Raw genomic sequence first — 22623 nt, 5'->3', positions numbered from 1 at the left:
TTGTTATGGAGGTAGAAATAGTGATGAGGAAGCATTGCATGAAAATGTGCAAAGAATGGGTGTGAAGTTGTTAGTATAAGTTGAGCATGAGAATGAATTTTGAAGGCTTAATGGAATGTGATTACTTGATTATGATATTGTGGGTGTTATTATGGATGTTTGGAAGTTGTTTTGCAATACGGTGGAAGTTGATGAAATAGGCGAGACGCTGCCCAATTTTCATTAGATCATGAATTATTCTAGTTTGAATTTAAGAGTATCATTAAGGCTTAACCATGGTATGAATCCTTCTAAATGTTGATTGTTCAAGCTTTGACAGTGAACGTTAAGTAGTTAAGAAGACCAAGAGGTATGTAAGGCTAACCCTTCTTTCATTAAGGAATAATTCCTTTGCTATATACCCTTTCATGAGTTCCATAATGTCTTCCAAATGACTCTATCTCTAAAGTTACTAAAGCTCATAATCCTCGATACTTTCACGATTCTATTACCTCCTTAATATGATAGTTGACTATTTAAGGATAGATGTAACGAAAGCGATGATGGTAATGATGTTGATGATACTTATGGACTCTCATGTATACGTGTCTAAGTATGTATGATTATTATGTAACACCGAGCTTATATGGCCGAGTATGATACTTATCGCGCGCGCACCTCTGTAGTTGGGTACGGATAACCCTGAGCCTTGGCAGGTCCAGGTATGTATAACACCAAGCCTTATCATTGCCGGGTACGTGAAACACCGAAACTTTATGGTCGGGCATGACACTAATAAATATATGTATATGTACATGTGTAAGCATTAGAAATGGAAGGTCCTTATGAAAGACAAGTAAGTAAATATGATGATGGCCACTAGAGGTACAAATTGCTTTATTACCTCCTGATTCTTCTATCTTATGCTATTTCTTATGCTCCTACTACAATGTTGATTATGCTTTACATACTCAGTACATTATTCGTACTGATGTCCTTTTGTTTGTGGACGCTGCGTCATGCCCGCAGGTGGACAGAGAGACAGGCTTGATCCATAGATTTCTTGTTCAGTGACTGCATAGAGGAGCTCCATTTCATCCGGAGCTACAGCTGTTGGTATTATTCTTTTGTGTACATACATATGGGCATGGAGGGGTCTTGTCCCGCCTATACAATGTTACATATTCTCTTTATAGGCTCGTAGACAGTTGTGCATGGTTAGATATCTTTTTGCCTTGTCGGCTTATATTTTGTGTATCATTTTGTTAGCCTCGTCGGCTTGTGTATATGGATATAGGGGCACTGTTGTCGATGATGATATAAATGTGTTGCTGCCCAATGAGATTAATATTATTAATGTATAGAAATTATGAACAAGCTATGTGGCTCACCTGGATGTGAATGGGAAAGTACGATAAGAGGTGCCCGGGTGGGTTAGCACCGGGTGCCCGTCATGGCCCTCCGGTCGGGTCATGACAAAAGTGGTATCAGAGCAGTTCTATCCTCTGGTGTGTCCACGAGTCGTGTCCAGTAGAATGTTGTTTATGGGTGTATTGCGCGCCGCACTTATAAACAGGAGGTTGCAGACATTTTAGGAATGAATGACCTTCTTTCTTCATAAGATCGTGCGATAGAGCCATGATATAAGGATTTCTCTTTCCTTAACCGTGTATTATGTATTTTAGAAATGCCTATAACGAGAAAAGCTACGGTAGCCCAAAAGGGCAAGATAGTGGCAGAAAAACGGGCTGAAAGAGTACCGCCAATGGAAATAGAGGAAGGTGAGTCCCAGAACGCGGCTCAATCTCAATCCTCTCACTCATTGCCTATTTTAGAGGAGCATGAGGGAGCCTCAGCCCCAGCTCCAGCACCCCCAGCTCCTCCACCAGATGCTTCAGGCTAAGATGTGAAAGAGGCCATTCATTTACTTACTCAGTTGGTTGCCGCTCAGACTCAACGGCAAGGTACAGGGCAAGGTGATAGGGCTGTTAGTGCAAGGTTCCGTGATTTTATTAGCTTGAACCCTCCAATTTTTTTTGGGTCTAAGCCGGATGAGTACCCTCAAAACTTTATTGATGGGATGTTGAGGACACTTCGGTTGATGCATTCTTCAGACATTGAATCGGTAGAGTTAGCGCCCTATAGATTGCGGGATGTTGCGGTTCATTGGTACATGGTTTGGATGGCTTCACGGGGAGTCAATGCACCACTCCCCGGTATGGCAATAATTTTGGAATGCCTTTCTCCGACACTACTTGCCCCCAGAGGTTCGGCGGGCTAGAGCCGACAAGTTCTTGAATCTTAGGCAAGGAGGTATGAGTGCCTTAGAGTATAGTCTCCGCTTAAATTCGTTGGCTAGGTATGCTCCGGCCATATTAGCGGATATGGGTGACCGAGTGCACCGATTTGTGAGAGGCCTAGGTGTTACATCCGGTATTTTTGCATAATCAAAAAATTGGAGATAACTTGGCTTGTAATGAATGAGGCCATAATTGGACCTTACTTGGTATGAATGTGTTGGCTATGAAATTATTGGTGTGAAATACGGAGGAAGGCCAAGGGAAAAAATTGGAATTTCGGAAATTAGCCTCGGGAATTTTAAATTAGCCATAAGTAATTGGGCTTGGGGAATCAAAAAAAAAAAAAAAAAAAAGAAGGCCCAAATATGCAAAGGGTGGCCGGCCATGGTAATTAAAATGGCCCAAGCCCACAATAAATTTAACTCATGTATTAATAAGAAGATGATCCATAGTTCTTTCCTTTTCAAGAAGTTTCAAGAACATAAAATTGAGAGGAAAAAGAAAGAAGGCCTACGGCCAAGAAGAGAAAGAGAAAAGAAAAGAAAAAAAAATTCTTGGAGTTAAATCCTTGGTTCAAAAATCCATTTCTTGTGGGATTATTACTAAGTGCAAGATTCTCTACAACTTGGTACAATTATTTTGGCAAGAAACTATCTTTGGTAGCAAGGAGAATTTGTTGGTAAAAAGGTAAGAATCTTATGTTCTTTTCATGTTATGAAGCTTTGTTTATGTTGTGGAATGTAGGAATGGGTAGAAACTATGGAAATATGGAAGTTTGTATGGTATTGGTATGTATGCATATGTATGGCCGTGTGTGTGCATAATTGTGTGGTTGAGATGTGTTGAATTTTGTATTGTATCCTAGTTGTGATTATGATGGAATTTATATTGGAAGTGAAAGTTGAATGAATTAGGGGAAGTTGGAAAATATAGCATGTGGCCGTGTGGTGTGATGTGGATGATGGAAGGTGAATTAAATCTTGTTAGTATGTTAAGTGTGTTATTGTGAAGTGAATGAAAGAATAATGGTTTTTGTTAGCATGGAAGAATGGTTGTTAAGTTGTTGTAGGAAATTATGCAAATTTATTGTCACTTATGTAAAAATGGAAATGAAAGTATTAAGAGGCAAATTATGGTTGTCATTGATGAAGTTGAAAGATAGAAATATATCATGAACACGTTTGCTAAAAGATTGGAAGTCGTGGGTGAATTATGCTTTTGGTAGGAAACTTGTATATTGTGCATACTTTATGTATATTTGGTGAAAACGATAGGATATGCCTTTGAATCATGTTGTAGTGATCTTGATGAGTGATGAATATGAAAATAATAAGTTTGGTTTGGAAGTGTAAGGTCGGAATGAAAGATGTTACGTTATGACGGAAAGATGGCAAATTGTGCCATATTATGTGTTTTGAAATACTTGTTGTCATTATGGATATTGTTGTTGGGTTGCGTTGATTATTTGGCTGTGTTTAACTTTTGGGGATGTTATATGTATAAAGGAAATGCTGCCGAAATTTCGGTAGGCAAATATGTAATGAATTTGGAGTCTTAAGTCTTGAATTTGACAATTGGTAAACATGACCATTTGTAGATTCTGGACGAGATTGGAATCGAAGCCAAGCGAGCGTAAGGCGCAATCGAGGTATGTAAAGCCTACCCCTTCCTTCTTAGGCATGTTCTGAACATAATAGGCTCGGCCGCGAGCCTTAAATACGACTTCGTTCCCCGGAATTCGAGATGGAAACCCGCTCCAATTCCTTCAGCGAGACTGAATCACTTTTCTTATAATTTGTCCCTAAAGTGAGCTTTTGTATGAAACCTTCCTAAACGAAGTCGGAATACTCCCAAATGATTATGGATGACCTCTTAAGGTCTATTATCAGTAATTTACGTATGTCGCCTCAAGTTGGTCCGAGGTGGGCCCACAAGGCCCCGATACTTTTTATATGACCTGAATTGCCCTATTTCTGTCCGTTTCTCACAGGCAACATCTGGACTATTATTCTGATCACGATATGACTACTTTTTATATAAATTTTACAAAATGGCTTTGACATCTAAAAAAATCTGATTCTGGTAATAATCTGTCGTGCCTTCCCAAGCAGGATATAGGCGCACATTATGAACGCTATCCGAATACTCTGATTGGACTCTCCATTTGGCCTACTTCAGTTTGATTGAGTCGGTATAACGATCTGTATGTATGTGGTTTCTCATTAATCTGTTCATGGATGTCTCAATGCTTCCTTTCACCGGATCCCGGGCCGGTTTATATCGTGCGGATGGGCCGCCGAGTCCCTTGTCGGGGGCCGGGTCCCATGTTTGAATTCCGAAGTATGATGTGTCCGGTTCCGGGGTGCTGTGGTATATGTCGTCCCCGGTTACCGTGTATATGTTACGAAGTATGATGTGTCCGGTTTCTCGGCGTGTGATCTGTCCCCGGGGTTACCGTGGTTATGATATGATGTGTTATGTGACGGAGATGTTCGAAGATATGAAATCTTCTGAAATATGATATGTTGTGGCGCCAAAGGCAGGAGTGGTGACCACGTTCTTGTGCCCTATTATGATTCTGTCTGTCTGATTGGATTCTGATTCTGTCTGTCCGTATGGATTATGATTCTGTTTGTCCGTCTGGACTATGATTCTATCCGGTATCCTTCCGTCTGTCTGTCTGGACTACGACTCTGTCCGGTATATCTCTGTCTGTTCGTTGGATTACGATTCCGTTTGCTATATTTCTGTGCTTCCGGTTCAGACTATGATTATGTTTGTTATGTTTCTGCTTTACATACTCGGTACATTTTTCGTACTGACCCCCGATTCTTCGGGGGCTGCGTTACATGCCCGCAGGTACAGACGCACCTGAAGATACGCCGCCAGTCTAGGGCTCAGACTCTGCTATTTTGAAGAGCTCCTTGGTCCGGAGCGTGTACTTTTGGTATATATCTTCTGTCTTCTGTATATTCTGTATGTATGGCAACTCCGGGTACGGCGGGGTCCTGTCCCGTCATATGACTCTGTCGGTCTATTTAGAGGTCTGTGGACATGTTTGTGGGTTAGGGTATTTCTGTACGGATGGGTGTATATGTTGTGTTTGGGGCGACCCCATTCGCCGCGGCGGCCGGTCCGCATATGTTTATATATTGGTTTGTTGGCCGGTGTGGCCTTTGTTGGTATTTTCTGTGCGCAGGGTTATTTTGGATAGTATGTAAAACAAAGGAAACTCTGCCAAAATGTTTCTGGAAATTATCTAAATTTGAAATATAGCCTTGATGGCTTCTGCTTTATACTTGAATGCGTTTGATAACAGTTGAGATAGCGTTGGATAGATGTGTTTGGGTGCCCAGATCGGGTACTAGTCACGGCCTACGGGGTTGGGTCGTGACACTAGGGCCAACATGGATATTTCACGCATTCAAGCCCATGCCCAGAATTTAGAGGAAACCCAACAACAGCAATGAAGTGAGTGTGAGCATGACAGAGGGTATAGCAAGAGGGCTAGATCTTCGGGTCCGACGAGTGAGTTTAGAGGAGGGAAAAGACAGCAGTTTTCTAGGAATTCAGGCCATTCTATGACTAGTGCGCCTCCACAGTTTACAGGCTAGAGATTTGATAGGTCTACTTATTTCGGGCCGAGTCAAAGTTTCAGGGCTTCAGGTTCTCAGTTCAGAGGCGATTCGGGTCAGGCAAGGCCACCCGTGCCACGATGTTTCCAGTGCAAAAAGTTACATTGGGGCCAGTGTCGACTAGGTTTAGAAGTTTGCTATGCATGTAGTCAGCCAGACCATATCATGCATAACTGCCCTTCGATTGGTGGTAGGGGTAGGGTCCAACCTTCAGGATCGGCAGCCGGGTCTTCATCATCTATACGCCCTATGGGGCAAGGTTCACAGATGTCAGTCAGCCATGGTAGAGGTAGAGGGAGAGCTCTCATTTCTAGTGGTCCCCAGCACCGTATTTATGCTTTGGCTGGACGCCAGGATCTTGAGTCTTCCCCCGATGTCGTCACAGGTATGTTATCAGTATTTTCTCATGATGTATATGCTTTGATAGCTCCGGGATCCACATTGTCATATGTTAGTCCATATATTGTGGGTTAGTTTAGGGTCAAACCGGAGTTGATCAAACCTTTTGAGGTATCTACACCCGTTGGTGAACCGATAATAGCTAGCCGTTTATATAGGAATTGCGTAGTTGTGATATGTGACCACCGTACTATGGTTGATTTACATGAGTTAAATATGGTGGACTTTGATGTTATCATGGGCATGGATTGGTTGGCTTCTTGCTATGCCAATGTTGATTGTAGAATGAAAATGGTTCGCTTCTGGTTTTTGGGTCTGGGAGAACCAGTTTTAGAATGGAAAGGAAATACAGCGTCCCTGAGAGGTAGGCTTATTTCCTATCTCAAGGCGAGGAAAATGGTTGCTAAAGGTTGTATTTACCATTTAGTTCAGGTTCAAGATGTAGAAGCTGAATCGCCAACTCTTCAGTCTGTCCCCGTGGTAAATGAGTTTCCGGATGTATTCCTGGAAGAGCATCCAGGCCTCCCTCCAGAGCGGGAGATTGATACGCTCAAATTACACCTATTAATGGCGTAAAGAGGACATTGTCAAATATAGTAACCCAAACAAGGTTGGGGTCGAATCCCACAGGGAATATGGAGAGAAAAGGGTACTAATTGTATGCGACACTAGTCTTTAAAGGCTTTAATCCTATTCCGAATGTTTTGAAAAGAGATTTGGTTTGTATTTGCTATTTTGAAGCGTTTAGAATTTGTTTGGATTTGGAGAACCAAAGTTGTGTCCCCGCGATGATTAGATGTTATGCTATGGGTGTCAATATGATATATTTCTAATGGGTCGAGGTTATGTATGCACTTAATATCTAATACACTTTCTAATATTTTCCAATAGTTAGAAAGTATTTCTTTTCATGATTTTCCCAAATGCAGAAAAGTTATAAATAAGGTTGATTAAATATGCCAAGTAGAACTCATCTTATCCCTAAGCGAGTTCATTAAACGAGGGTTAGCGCCTCGAGTCCTTGTTATATTATTTCAAATCACACCCTAGTTCATCTTTCCAAATAAACTAGGGTTTGTGCATGAACAAGTGTTTGCAACCACTAATGAACAATGAATATGAGAAATAGTAAAATACATCACAATCCATTATATATATATATATATATATATATATATATATATATATATATATATATATATATATATATATATATATATATATATATACAATGTTAGACACCCATTACATAGCACCCATCATTTTGGGTCCACAACTTTGATTAAAGAAACTACTCACACATTATGGTCTCAAAAGTAGTAAGCAGTAAATGAGACATAAAGCTTACAAAGTGTAATAAAGATGATGGAAAATGGAATCTTGTTGTCTTCACTAAGCTCCAAAAGGGAAGTATTCAATGCTCACCCACCAATGGATCTTTTTAAGTGGTTACAATAAAATCTGGATGCCAAAACAAACCTAAAATGTTCTTTAAATAGGCTCCAAAAAGGCACAACCGAAACTGACAAAATTGCCCCCGATAGCAAGATCGACGGACCTTCGATAGTTCGACGATCCGTCGATATATTCGTCCTTTGTACCTTCAGCCATGTGTTCCATTCGACGCTGCCGTCGACCAGTTTGACGGTCCGTCGAGTATTCCGTCTTTCTCTATTCTGGTTGAGAGATCCTGCTTGACGACACAAACGACGAAGCGTCGATCAGTTCGACGCTTCGTCGATGCCTCCGCCCTTTGTCGTCTTCAACTTTGTCATCACTGAAAAATCGAGCTTATCGACGGTCCGAAGGACGGTTCGTCGGTTGATCGACGGAACGCCGATTCTTCATTTCTGGCCAATTTTTTCCTTTGCTCTTTGCTTTTTTTCCTTTTTTGCTTTTGGGCCATTGTTTTCCTAAAACACAACAAAACATATTAACGAGAACCAGACTTACTTGAAAACAATCAAAATTCATAGTAAAAAGGCGTCGAATGTGCCACAAATCCGCGGCACATCAATACCCCCAACTTAGGATCTTTGCTTGTCCTCAAGCAAGTCAGACAAAATAACTACAAAATAAAATTACAACTGTGCTAAAAACAAAGTAAAAGTGACTACAATGGTGCTTGTTCATCGCTACTGGCATGTGCATTTTTCAAATCAACTCCCTCTTTCCTCATTCCCAAACAGGGTTCTATTAGAATTGACCATGATGCTTCAATCGATGACATCACATTATTAGAAGCATTTATGCTTGCGAGTATTCACCATTATGCCCTCACTTAGATTAGAGAATGTCCCACGCACAATTTTACAGTAAGAATCGGGATAAGGATGGATGAGAATAGAAAGCACTCACGCTCACAAAGAAGTTCATGATTCACAAGTGCAGATACCATATGCTTGCCTTTAATTTCAATGCCTAACACTTTCGGATGTTTCAGTTGTGATCACTATAGGACTTGTTCTTGGGTTGTAATATAGGCTCGGGGACGGGTAGGATACTCATTTGGGAATTAGTGACTCATCCTCCTCGACACTACAGATTTTGGCCTTTCTTCTCATGCCCAATCTATTCATTCTTTAACTCATGACTAAGAAGTGATTTTACTCTTACTAGAATTTACAATATTTTTTTGAGACAATATTATTATTATTATAAAACTATATGTATACATACATATATATATATATATATATATATATATATATACATGATTTTTTTTTTATTTCCTCTTTTTTTTATATATATATTTTTCTCAAATTTAATCTGCTATCGCATCCAGTTCTCGACTATGCAACTCACACACCCCCAGCTTTAGGCTCTTGGCCTTTACTTCACACATATACCACCCCCAGCTTAGACGATTTGCCTCTTTTCTCTAATAGTGTCAAGGAGGGAATGGGTGCAAAGATGGAATGAATTCATGAAGTGGGGAAAAGGTTTGTTACAGCTAATCAAGAGAAAAAGTCAAAGGCTCAATGTGGGAACTAGTGATATTCATATAGAACAGGTTTTGGGCTTTTTAAGGCTGACGTGACTATTTAGAAGGAAAGCCTATGATCACTTCACAACCGACTATCCTAAGCAATATAGTACGACCTACCAGGCAAGTTCTGGATCCACATATGCTAACAATGAACACAAGAAGTTCTCACACTCACAATGGCATAAGGATTTGAACACTCAATTCATCCACACTCTAATATATATGATGTCACAAAAAGAACCATACATGTCAGTTCGTTACAACCTGAGATACTCAATAAACTTTCAGAGGGGTCAATTTCAAATCAATCCATTTTCAAGTTCACAAATATCCTTTTTCGTTCAAAATACATGCCAAAAGTTCACAATGCAACAACCATGAAAGTCTTCAAAATACATGCCAAAAGTTCACAATGCAACAACCATGAAAGTCACAATTACTTTAAATAAAATTTAACAAATGTATACTGCAAAGTACATCAGGTTACCCCACCCCCAGCAAAAAGATGATGCATTGTCCCCAATGCATCAAAAAAATCATACCATCACCCTATGGTGGTGGGGTCGACCTGAAATGCTCTAATCCTGCTGTTGCTACTGAGGTGTATCCTCCGCAGCAGTGCGAATGGGGGCCCTCTCTACTGATGGCTTAGTGGATTGAAGCGGTGGAGCTGATTGGCTTTGTGGCTGCAGGTCTTGAGGAGCTATCGTGATTGGCCTGACTGGTGCTGGGATAGCACTAGTGCTGGAAGATGCGCCAGTGAACCTCATGTCCAGGCGCGACCGCCGAATACCCTCCTGAAGCTCGAGGTCGTCATCCTCATTGTCCTCCTTCTCATCCTCATCATCAACCAATGTGACAAGCCTCTTTCTTTTGCGACTTTCCTTATGCTCATCCTCAGTCACCAAGTCAACTACTCGGATCAAATCGGAAATGTTGCCGACTGGTGCAGGTGGTGTCGGGTCATCCACAATAACCTGCTCTCTCGTCCGAAGGGCTGCAATCTCAGCTCGGAGCTGGTCAAGCTCAGTCTTCAAATCTCCCGAAGTACCAGACTCACTCTTCTTCTCAATAGTGAGTATCCGCATATCTAAACTGTCAAGTCATGCATTAACCCTAGCATGATGCCTCTCCATAGCCTCCTGAAGAGGCTTCAACTCCGGTACAATCTCTTTTCGGACAAACCTACCCAACTGCTGTAATATCCGGGTCACCTGCTGATCAGCACGCTCTGCCTTGATTGCAAACTCTCTGAAGTTGGCACTGTTGAGGACAAAGAAATCCTTGGAAGCTGATGCTGCGGCTGACGGAGGAATAGGAGATGCAGATGAAACAGCAGGCCGAGGTGGTGCCTCAGAAGAAGGGGTAGCATCAGCTACAGATGGTGTGGAGGCCTCTGTTGTGGACAGTCCTTCCGTGCCTACATCAACTGTGCCCTGAGGTACTGAATCCGTGACATGCTCAGCCTGCTCACCCATGAGCTCTAGCAATGAACTACTGGTGACCTGAGATGTACGGAGGGTCTCATCTCTACTCCGTGTGATGTCGCACACCTTTGTTGCGGGAAGAGTAGCTGCAAATGTATCAATGTGCCTCACCTGGGCCAACCTACACAACTGCGTGATAAGGCACGGGAATATCAAGGTTGTCGCCTCCTGTTGTATGCGTGCCCGAATGGCTCTACTGATCAGATCACCCAAGTTCATTGGGTACCTGGATAGCATAGCAGCCACAACCACTGCTCTGTCCAATGGAAGGGCGGCTTTCAAAGCTCTCTTGTTCTTGTGGCGTTGCTCGAGCATTACTCTGTAAGTAGCATAGAATTCCTGAACCATGGTCGGGCAATAATCCCCTGGAGGCTATGTGAATGCCTCAAGATGATAGTGCTGGATAAGATCGGTAATCTGAGGGTAGCTCTCTAAGCCGCTCATACTGATTTGTTCTTCTTCTTGAATATTTCTCCTCGGATTACCCCCGTCGACTATAGTGGCCCCTTTTACGTAGTACTTTCGGCACCCTTCATAGGGAAAGCGGATTACCGCTATCTCCATCTTTTCTAGCCGCAGCCGCTCGTGCTCCTCATCTGAATTGCGCTCAGGAGCGGCTGGTTGTTCTGTTGCTGCATCGCTAGAATCAGCAGATGTGGAGATTGAAGTCTCATCTGTAGACTGAGAGGAGAGTAAAGTGGGTGATTCTGCTTGGGGCGTGGTGGTCTGTGCCATCGATCTAGTCGTTAGGACTACCGCTTGACGTTCAGAGTCAAAGGGTTAATCCCTAAGAGTAAGGGTTGTTTGACCCCGACCTCGGCCTTTTCTGGGACCACCAACCCGCTTGACTGGATTCTTTGGAGGCATACCTGAGAAAAGAACACACTTCATTATTAAGAAAACCATAGAAACATAACAGAATCAGACAAAAGTAAAAGACATGCGAGATTGTTAAAGCTGCCAGTGGTCCATCGATATGCTACAAGAGTCGTCGAACAAATTGACGGAGCGTCGAAGTTCCCGTCGAATTGATCGACGAGCCGTCAATCTCTTCGTCGATCTCTTGTTATCTACTGGAAATTTAGACTAAATGACGGTGAGAAAGACGCCCCGTCGATCGATTCGATGGGCCTTCAATCTCATCGTCGATCTCTTGTTAGCCACTGGAAATTTCAACTGAAAGACGGTGGGAAAGACGCCCCGTCGATCGATTCGACGGGTCGTCGAATCCACCGTCGATGTTTGATGTGGCGTGATTTTACGCCACAATCGACGCTTTTCGGCTATAAGTTTTACTTGTTTTTAAGCAAGTCTATGTTATTTTACTTGATTTTTTAGTATGTTTCAGGTAATACGGGGTCCCTAGAGCCAAAGTGTTGAAAACAAGCAAAAAAAGCTGCAAAACTGGAAACAATTGGACATTCAGGAAAATTTCGTGGAAAATTACTCTGCGCGTTCGCGCAGGTAATCCACGCGTTCGCGCCCACGCACGTTATTAAGTCCACGCGTTCGCGCTGGAACAACACGCGACCGCGCTTAAGGAAGAGCGTGATTTCACGCGTTCGCGCAGAAACGTGGCGCGTTCGCGTAGAAGGATTTTCTGCCCAGTTCGACCATAACTTGGGCTTTGACAATTTCTGCCATTCCAGTTCCTATAAAAAGCCAACTAGGGTTTTCTAAACACATCTTTGGCAGTTTTTCATCAAGTTTTGGAGGCTAGGGTTTCACCAACACCATTGGAGGAGAAGATTGGAAGCACTTTAATGAGATATTTCTTAATCATTTCTTCAATTCCTTGTTTTGTATTGAATATTTATGTGTGTAGTATTTCATTTCAATACTCGAACATTGTTTATGGAAGTATATATTTTTTAAGTTTGGATTGAATCTCTTGTTTTGCTTATGTGTTGAATGATTTTATTCCTAATGAAGTGGGTTATTGTTTCTTTAATTAATCTCATTTTGAATGATTCTTAAGGGAGTAGCTAACCCTAAGACTTGCCCATTTATTTCGATTTAAACTTGGAAGAGGCAAACTCAGGATTGGGAAAGATTAATTAACAAGAATTTGGGGCGTTAACCATCATCTAATGGAAATCGACCTAGGGATAGGCGACACCACTTGTAGCCATATTCGGGTGTTCTTAATGCTCCTAATTGCTTTAGGGATATTCAATTAGGTAGTCTAGTTAGTCTTCGGAAGAAGCTAATTTAGAGTCATTATCCGAGGCTAAGTAATATAAACTCACCATTATTTGTAAATCATGAAGTACATTGGATCGTTACTTAAGCGTAGTTTCCCTTATATCCATGCTTGTGGCCATTGATCATTTTACTTGCTTTCTAGGTTAGTTTACATTTTTGCATTAGTTATAATTTTCTCTCAAACAAAACCAAAATATTATCTATGGTTTGACTTAGCTATTATTGGTGATAATTCCTACTTTTCCTAATCGCCTATATATTGTTCTCTGTAGGATTCGACCCCGACTCATAGTTGGGTAAATTATATTTGCATACGACCGTGCTCATTCTAATTAATAGGGTGAATTTAGACGTTATCAAAAATGGCACCGTTGCCGGGGAACAATTTGGCGTATTTGGGTTAGTTTGGGATTTAAGCTAACTTGCTTTGGTCCAAACTTTCTTTGCTTTATTTTATAAAAATAATAAAAAAAAAAACTGACCAGTTTTTGCAAAACTGCAAAACTGTCCAGTTTTTGCTTTTGCTAAAATTAAAAAAAAATGAAAAAAAAACATGGCATCTTGGAATGAAAATGGGTTTGATGGTTGCAATCCATATTTTGATGACCCATGTCCATATTGTGAAGGACCCCACTTTTGGCAAGATTGTGAATATGCTCCCGGGAGAGAGATGTGTGCACCGTTTCAATCCTATGATGAGAGTATATGTAATATATGTGGTGGTGAAGGTGGACATTGGGGTGATTGTCCCAATTATTTCGCTTCCCCTCCCCCAAGTTGTTCTAACGAAAATGCTAGTTGTGCTTTTGAGTTTGATAGGAACAATGACATGACAAGTGAAGGACAAAGTGCCGGATATGAAGGCATCATGGCAATGCTCCAAACATACTTAGATCGGGAAGCTGAAATGGAGGAAAAGCGAAAACTCGTCCAACAATCCATTTAGAAAATGGAGAAGCTATGAAAAGAATGAGTGATTCATTAGAAGATGCAAGTTCCTCAATTGTCATGGAAGTGTCTACTCCTCAAAATGAATTGGTTGAAGAAGAGATTTCAAATTTGAAAGATGAGCCTGAACATTCTTGTGTCCACAACGAAAGTTGTGAAAGTGAAGAAGTGGTTCAACTTGAAGAAGAAGAGTAAAATCTTGAAGAAGAAATCTCCAATTCTCGAAAAGAAGAAGTTGAGGAAATCTTGAAAAGCATAATGGGGAGGAATGAAAAATATGGGAAGGTCTTGACCAAATTGTGGGAAGAAGTTCAACATGGAGATGATGACACTGTCCAAAAGGTGTATCTCACCATGGATGGATTTTTACAAGAGTTGGACGACTCTCACAATGAAGAAAATCTTGACAAAATGGAAATTTTGAGCCAAGATTGGCTAATGAATCAAACTCAACAACTTGAAGCCTTTGGAAATCACTGTGAAGGCATTTCATGGATGATGGAAGAATTTCTAAAAATTCATGTTGAGCAAAGTCAAGAAATGGAGCTACTTGAAATTGATATCCGGAAATTGGAGGCCGAATTGAATGGAAAGATTGAAGCATGTAATGCTCAATATCAAAGGGTCATGGATCATAATTTTGAGTTGGTTTCCAGTGAAGAAGAGGTCAAGATTGATTTTCATGAGCTAATGGTGAATTGCCAACCGACCAATCCAAAAATAATGCAAGATGTCGAGATTGAAGAAATGATTCTAGAGTTGCATAAAAAAATTCATAAAATAATTTTTGAAAACTCTAGTTCATTTTTGGGTGAGGATGTCAAAATTCATGCAAATTTAGAATTTGAGCGCATTGGACCTCATTCTAGCTATTTTTCAACGTTGTGCTTGGTGGATGATATGGAAGTTGAACCAACCAAGTCTATGGAGAATTTTGGAGATGAAAAGCAAAGCGTTTTCATTTTGGAATTTGCTATGCCAAGAAGACAAAATGGCATGCCTCACTCACGGGCCAAGAAGTGCAAAATGCGATACCCGAAAGTTGGCCTCCTTGATTTTCTACCACCGCCCCATGAGCGTCATCATAATCTTGATTCAAAGTTGGGACGCTAATTCATATCCTCCAAGTGGAGGGAAAAGTGGTAAAGGTATCCGTCGTGCCGCGACGTTAACTCAAGCGCTTGGTGGGAGGCAACCGATCATTTATAAATTTTTAGAATGGTTTATTTTATTATCTTTGATTAAACTTATAAAAAAAAAATCTCTGGAAAAATGAGGAACTGTTTGCCTCTGCGCGAACGCGTAGTAGTTGGCGCAATCGCGCTGAACAAAATAAATGAAACAGAAAATTGTTCAGCGCGAACGCGCCAAACAGGGATTCCCACACGGTTACAGAACAAAATTAAAAGGGGTATAACCCCATTTCCTCCCATTTCCCTCACTTCTCTCTAAATTCTCTCTTACTTTTCTCTCAAATCCAACTTCAAATTTTAAGAAAAATTCTTCAACTTGCAACCACAAGGTATGTGATCCTCTCATTCTCTTGTTCATAGGGTTGTTTTATCATCTTTTCATGATTAGAAATTGTGAAAGAAAATTTTGACTTTCACTTGTTTAAGCATAAAAAAAATTGATGAAATTGTCGAATTTCCTGTCATGTACATTGTTGTTAGTTGTTTAGTGATGTGAGTTGAGAGTTGGGTGTTGATATGTGAAAACAATGGGGCAAAATACATGCTTAAAATCGTTGAATCAAAGCCCCAAAAATCATGCCCATAACCTGTTTGTGAAAATGATTCTGAAAAGCTGAACCGACTCAGCGCGATCGCGCTGATAAATGACGCGAACGCGCTGGAAAATGAATCAAAATTGCGCGAACGCGTCCTTTTGTTCCGCGATCGCGGTGAAGAAAATGATTAAAATGGTGCGAACGCGCCAGTTTGTTGCGCGATCGTGCTGAAGGAAAATATGCAATGCACAAACAGAATGCTCGCACAGAGCTGCTCAAAACTTGGGTGGCCAATTTCCTTGCCCTAATTGCCTCATTATACATCATTGTAGGTGTTCATATGTATTGTGTTTGTTTTGTAGGTACTTAAACTTGAAAAATGGCTTCAACATCCGATGTTGCCCAAGTGCCCTTGATTGAATACTACGACACCACCACCTTTCAGTCAGCAAAATGTTCGAAGCTCTATGATAGACTGTTGGGAAAGAGCTTCATCGAAGAAAGGGGCATCGTAACAAAAAATTTGGAAGAAAAGATGCCCGAATTCTATGAAAGGCTGGTAACAAGCGGATGGATACGCTTTGCGGATGAACCAATCAAGGCAAATTATACCCTTGTGCGGGAATTCTATGCAAATGCTGCAGAGGCAGACATTACACATCGGGCAATTGTCAAAGTCAGAGGTGTAGATGTCCTGTGCAATTCTTCTCGAATCAATGCCTACTACAATCTGCTGGATGGTGACAACAGTGAGATGGCACAGAGGTATGAACAAATGAGGCAACAATGGTTTGTGACCCACCTTCACGGTGGGGAGCAACCAAAGTGGTTGACCACAATGAAAAGGAAGATTGACTCCACAGAATTCTCTGCTGAGGCCAAAACTTGGCTAGTTATTGTGACATCCAGGGTGCTGCCTTCTAAACATGATTCAGAGGTGCCTCTTGAGAGGGCTAAATTAATTTGTGCTGTGATGGAAGGATTACCTGTTGATGTGGGGAGGCTGATTATGCAAGAAATACGGGAGGTGGTGCATGAAAGGACTAAGAGTCTATTCTTCCCGTCGTTGATCACTTATTTTTGCTCCACTGATGGGGTGCCCACAAGGCTAGGTGACAAAGAAAAGGGGCCTGGTGGACCGGTTCATCCATTGAAGAAGAGAGGGCCTGGTAATGTGCAGAAGAAAAGGAGGATTGATGTAGCAGCCCCGTCATTTGGGCAGTTCACCTCTACTACATCAGATTCGACTGGTGGGGCACCTACTCCTCCCATAGGTATACCAATATTGCCACCACTGCAAGAAGCCGCCAGGCCTTTCCAGTATATCTCCACCCAGGTCCATGGGGTGGACAATCGGATTCAACAGCTAGTGGCTAGTCTCCCTTCGGGCCCACATGGAGAGGGCATATCTACAGCTCCCTCTGGTCCTGGTGGTCTGACATTAGCAGGTGTGGTGGAGGACATGAAGCATATAAAGGAAAAGCAGGGTAAGATAGAGAGGTGGCAGAAAAAGGTAAGGGAGCACGCCAAAAAGCAAAGTAAGTTTTTGAACAAAATGATGAGTATTCTGAGGAGTGTATGCGGAGCACAGCATGAAGAGGAGGAAAATGAGGAATATTTTGTCCTGCCAGAGCCCAGCAGCTCCAGTTCCGAGGGTGAGCAGAGATGACCATAGCACTCAGTGCTAGTAGGTATGCCTAGGATTTTTACTTGTTTTTAATTTTTTATTTTTTGTATGCTTATGGGATGCAGTGAGGACACTGCAAATTTTTTAGTTGGGGGTGGCTATTTGGTATTGTTGTATCGTAAATATGTGTTTAGGAGCCCCCTCGGCTTTTCTTTGCCAGAGTTCTTTTCCTGAGGAGGGTTTTTATTTTGTTGAAACTGGCATGTTTAGGATGTTACTTAGGTTGAGTAGAGTAATTTTGTCTTATTTGGTACTACTTGGTAACTAATGGCATGTATTGTGGTTTGTTGGAAATTTTAGACCCCTCGAAATTTTGAAAAACGCATTGATTAACATGATTGATTCTTTATATGACATTATTATTATTGGGGTATTGTGTGTGATAAATGACTACTTAGGAGGTCACAAGTGTAAAAATAATTATCCTTATGCCAATGTGTGTGTGAGCTGTTAGTTTGATTCCGTTTATGCATGTATAATCTAGAACTTGCCTGGTTGGTCTTGTATGAAATCCGAAAGTTAGTTTGGTTGTGAGATGATCTTAGGCTTTCTTTGTTGAAATAGTCACTTTGCCTAAATAAGCCTTACCAAAAGTTTTAAATACCCCTAGTTTCCCTTTTTGAGCCTTTTGACATTTTTCTTGGCTAGCCAATTATGAAACCTTACCCTTTGTGCAATTAATCCATCTTCGCACCCGTTCCCCTCCTTGATGCTACTAGTTAGATGAGGCAAAATGCCTAAGTTGGGGGTGAATTAAATGTGGAGTACATGTTAAAAACATAAGTTGGGGGTGGTGGAGTTTGCTAGTGGAGATGCGATGTGGCAGTTGCGTATATATATATATATATATGAAAAAAGAAAAAACAGAAAATTGTAACACAAAAAGATTTGTAAGTTGGTTAGGAGTAAAACAACATCGAGGTCGAAAATTTGAAAGAAAAGAAAGAGGTGGAAAGAAAAGAGGCAAATTATGGTGACAAGATGTTGTAGTGTTCAAGGAGGGTGAGTCACTAATATACAAAAACTATCCGACCCGCTCTTAAACCTACATTACAAACCGAAACAAGTCCTAATGTGATCACAACCGAACGAGCCTAGGATGAGAACATAGAAAATAAGGGCAAGCCTATGGTATTTGCATGTGTAGATATGAATTCTTTGTGAATGTTGAGTGTTTTTCTCTTCTCTTTCATCTTCGTCCCATTCTTGTCGTATATATGTGTGTTGGGACATTCTTTGGTCTATGTGAGGGCATAAGGATGAGAATTGAACAAAATAAAGTGACCGCCTAAAGTAGCGTTTGTGTGCACTATAATATGTTCGATAATGTAATGTCATGCATTGAAGCTTCATTGTTAGTCGTAGTGTTCCTGAGTTGTGTATATTGCTTTAAAATAGAAAATTGGGGTAGTCCTTGGAAGAAAAACATGCATGCCGGTAGTTCAGAATCAAAACCAATGTAGACAATGTTACTCAATGATATCTAGGTGTTAGATTGAGTCGTTGTTTTGTATGGCTTGCTTGAGGACAAGCAAATAATTTAAGTTGGGGGTGTTGATGTGGCGTGATTTTACGCCACAATCGACGCTTTTCGGCTATAAGTTTTACTTGTTTTTAAGCAAGTCTATGTTATTTTACGTGATTTTTTAGTATGTTTCAGGTAATACGGGGTCCCTAGAGCCAAAGTGTGGAAAACAAGCAAAAAAAGCTGCAAAACTGGAAACAATTGGACATTCTGGAAAATTTCGTGGAAAATTACTCTGCGCGTTCGCGCAGGTAATCCACGCGTTCGCGCCCACGCGCGTTATTAAGTACACGTGTTCGCGCAGGAACGACACGCGACCGCGCTTAAGGAAGAGCGTGATTTCACGCGTTCGCGCAGAAACGTGGCGCGTTCGCGTAGAAGGATTTTCTGCCCAGTTCGACCAGAACTTGGGCTTTGACGATTTTTGCCATTCCAGTTCCTATAAAAAGCCAACTAGGGTTTTCTAAACACATCTTTGGCAGTTTTTCATCAAGTTTTGGAGGCTAGGGTTTCACCAACACCATTGGAGGAGAAGATTGGAAGCACTTTAATGAGATATTTCTTAATCCTTTCTTCAATTCCTTGTTTTGTATTGAATATTTATGTGTGTAGTATTTCATTTCAATACTCGAACATTGTTTATGGAAGTATATATTGTTTAAGTTTTGATTGAATCTCTTGTTTTTCTTATGTGTTGAATGATTTTATTCCTAATGAAGTGGGTTATTGTTTCTTTAATTAATCTCATTTTGAATGATTCTTAAGGGAGTAGCTAACCCTAAGACTTGCCCATTTATTTCGATTTAAACTTGGAAGAGGCAAACTCAGGATTGAGAAAGATTAATTAACAAGAATTTGGGGCGTTAACCCTCATCTAATGGAAATCGACCTAGGGATAGGCGACACCACTTGTAGCCATATTCGGGTGTTCTTAATGCTCCTAATTGCTTTAGGGATATTCAATTAGGTAGTCTAGTTAGTCTTCGGAAGAATCTAATTTAGAGTCATTATCCGAGGCTAAGTAATATAAAATCACCATTATTTGTAAATCATGAAGTACATTGGATCGTTACTTGAGCGTAGTTTCCCTTATATCCATGCTTGTGGCCATTGATCATTTTACTTGCTTTCTAGGTTAGTTTACATTTTTGCATTAGTTATAATTTTCTCTCAAACAAAACCAAAATATTATCTATGGTTTGGCTTAGCTATTATTGGTGATAATTCCTACTTTTCTTAATCGCCTATATATTGTTCTCTGTAGGATTCGACCCGACTCATAGTTGGGTAAATTATATTTGCATATGACCGTGCTCATTCTAATTAATAGGGTGAATTTGGACGTTATCAATGTTGTTTTGGTTAAGAACTTTTGATAAGGCTCATTCGACGTTGAGTAGGACGGTCCGTCGATTGAATCAACTGGCCGTCGAACTGAGCGTCGAATGTTTTCGCATGCTAAAACGACAGATCCGATACACTTCTTTGGCCGATATGCCAATCGTCACGTATTTTTGGGTTACTCAGAGTTCACCCCATGTTGGCTTGGGTTAGACTAGGGAAAACATTTTGCGGGCAAAACAACTCGAAGGTCGTAATGCCCTCCACGCAATCGTGACACACAATGCCATGCTTTGGCATTTCATTGAAGAGTTGGTGGGCAAACCAACAACAACCTCATGAATGAGATGTGTTTGTCGTAATTCCCTCCGACTCGGCTAAAGATCAATGACCCAACAACCACAACAAACCAACAAACCACCCCCAGCAAAAAATATGAGCATCCCAGGCCAAAATAAAATGATGCAAAAACAAGGAAAACAATAAAAAATATGCAAAACAAGACATGGAATGTAAAAACAAACAACACAAGGGAGCACCCAATCCAGTAAGTCACATACTTGAAATAGAATGAATATGATTTCAACTTCTTAGAATGGAAAAACACCCGAAGAAGCACACACAAAGAGGGACAGAGTAGTAGGGCGGGGGCGGGGGGGGGGGGGGGGGGGAAGTAGCGGTGGTGGGGTGGGGAAGGAAAGGGGGAAGTGGGTGGGGTAACAGTTATGGATAGGGGGAGAGGTGGAGAGAGAGAGAGAGAGAGATAGAGAGAGAGAGAGAGAAAAAAAGATTTTATATAAAAAATTTGAAGCAGGGCAACGGACGTGGGTTTTAAACCCACATTTCTAAACCGTCATGGTAAAAAGACGAAGCGTCGATTAATTCGACGATCCGTTGAGTAAACACCCCCCCTTTTTTTATATGAAAAAGAGAGAAGAACGCCCATCGATCTGACCGTCGATCAGTTCGATGGAGCGTCAAACCTGTCGTCGAATTGCCATTATTTCCAGTGACCAATATTTCAGGCGATCCACTCGACGGTGCATTCGACGTTTCATCGATCAGATCGACGGTCCGTCGAATGTGTCGTGTAACTGCTGTCCTGGCAATTTATGGGTTCAACACTTAGGTTCTGCAACACATCAACAAACATTAAAACATAACAGAAAACAAAGGGAATACAAAATTCAAACTACTTATAAAGCATTAAATGTGGGTTGCCTCCCACACAACGCTTGGTTTAACGTCACAGCTCGACGTGATACCTCCATTTCCAGTTCAGGAATCGTATTTCAAACGATACCTATCAACCACCTTACCATTATCAATACACCAATGGTAATGCTTTACTCTTTGTGTATTCACTTTAAAAGTTCGAGTGCCATCTTCGGTTTTCACCTCAATGACACTTCCATTTGGGGAAACACTTGCTATTTCAAATGGACCTGACCATCGAGACTTTAACTTGCCCGGAAAGAACTTTAGGCGCGAATTGTACAACAAGACCAAGTCCATCGGCTGAAAATCCCTTTTGAGGATCTTCGAGTCATGATAGTATTTCATCTTTTCCTTGTACAGTGTTGCACTTTCATAGGCATTGTACCTAAATTCATCCATCTCGTTGATTTGAAACAACCTCAGCTTTGTTGCTTTATGCCAATCCATGTTCAGCTTCTTCAATGCCCAAAGGTCCTTATGCTCAAGTTCAATAGGCAAATGACATGCCTTCTCAAATACCAACATATATGGTGAAGTCCCAATAGGCGTTTTGAACGCCGTGCGATATTCCCATAGAGCATCATCCAACTTTTTGGACTAGTCAGTGCGATTCACATTGATCGTCTTTGCCAAGATGCTTTTTATCTCTCTGTTGGAGACTTCAACCTGATCACTCGTCTGAGGATGATAGGGAGTGGCAACCCTGTGATGCACGCCATATTTTTCAAGAAGATCAGTAAATGGTTTATTGCAGAAATCAGAACCACCATCACTAATAATAGCTCTAGGAGTGCTAAATCTAGTAAAAATGTTCTTTTTTAGAAAGGCATTGACTCTCCTATCATCATTGTTAGGCAAGGCCACCGCCTCTACCCACTTGGAGACATAATCCACCGCAACAAGAATATATTTCAGGACATAGGAGCTCACGAAGGGCCCCATAAAATCAATGCCCCATACATCAAAGAGCTCCAGTTCAAACACAAAATTCATCGGTGTTTCATGCTTTCGACCTATTGTGCCCTGGCGTTGGCATTTATCACAAGAACGTGCTAACATATTTGCATCACGATAGATGGCTGGCCAACAGTAGACACACTTTAGCACCTTGGATGCAGTTCTATTTCCACTGTGATGCCCACCAACCGAAAAATCATGACAAGCCTTCAAAATATCCATCA

The 22623-nt window shown here is 41.2% G+C and overlaps 1 long non-coding RNA gene across 1 annotated transcript; it reads left to right on the top strand.

Annotated features, from left to right (window-relative positions):
• The first annotated feature begins 2292 nt into the window (after window positions 1–2292).
• On the top strand, window positions 2293–5180 carry LOC132638387 (uncharacterized). Its single transcript, XR_009581708.1, has 3 exons — window positions 2293–2966; window positions 3877–3927; window positions 5139–5180. It is a non-coding gene; the product is annotated as an uncharacterized LOC132638387 (long non-coding RNA).
• The last annotated feature ends 17443 nt before the right edge of the window (window positions 5181–22623 follow it).

Source organism: Lycium barbarum, chromosome 4, assembly GCF_019175385.1.
Source record: "Lycium barbarum isolate Lr01 chromosome 4, ASM1917538v2, whole genome shotgun sequence".
Taxonomy (NCBI): domain Eukaryota; kingdom Viridiplantae; phylum Streptophyta; class Magnoliopsida; order Solanales; family Solanaceae; genus Lycium; species Lycium barbarum.
This window is presented reverse-complemented; position numbering and strand designations above follow the sequence as displayed.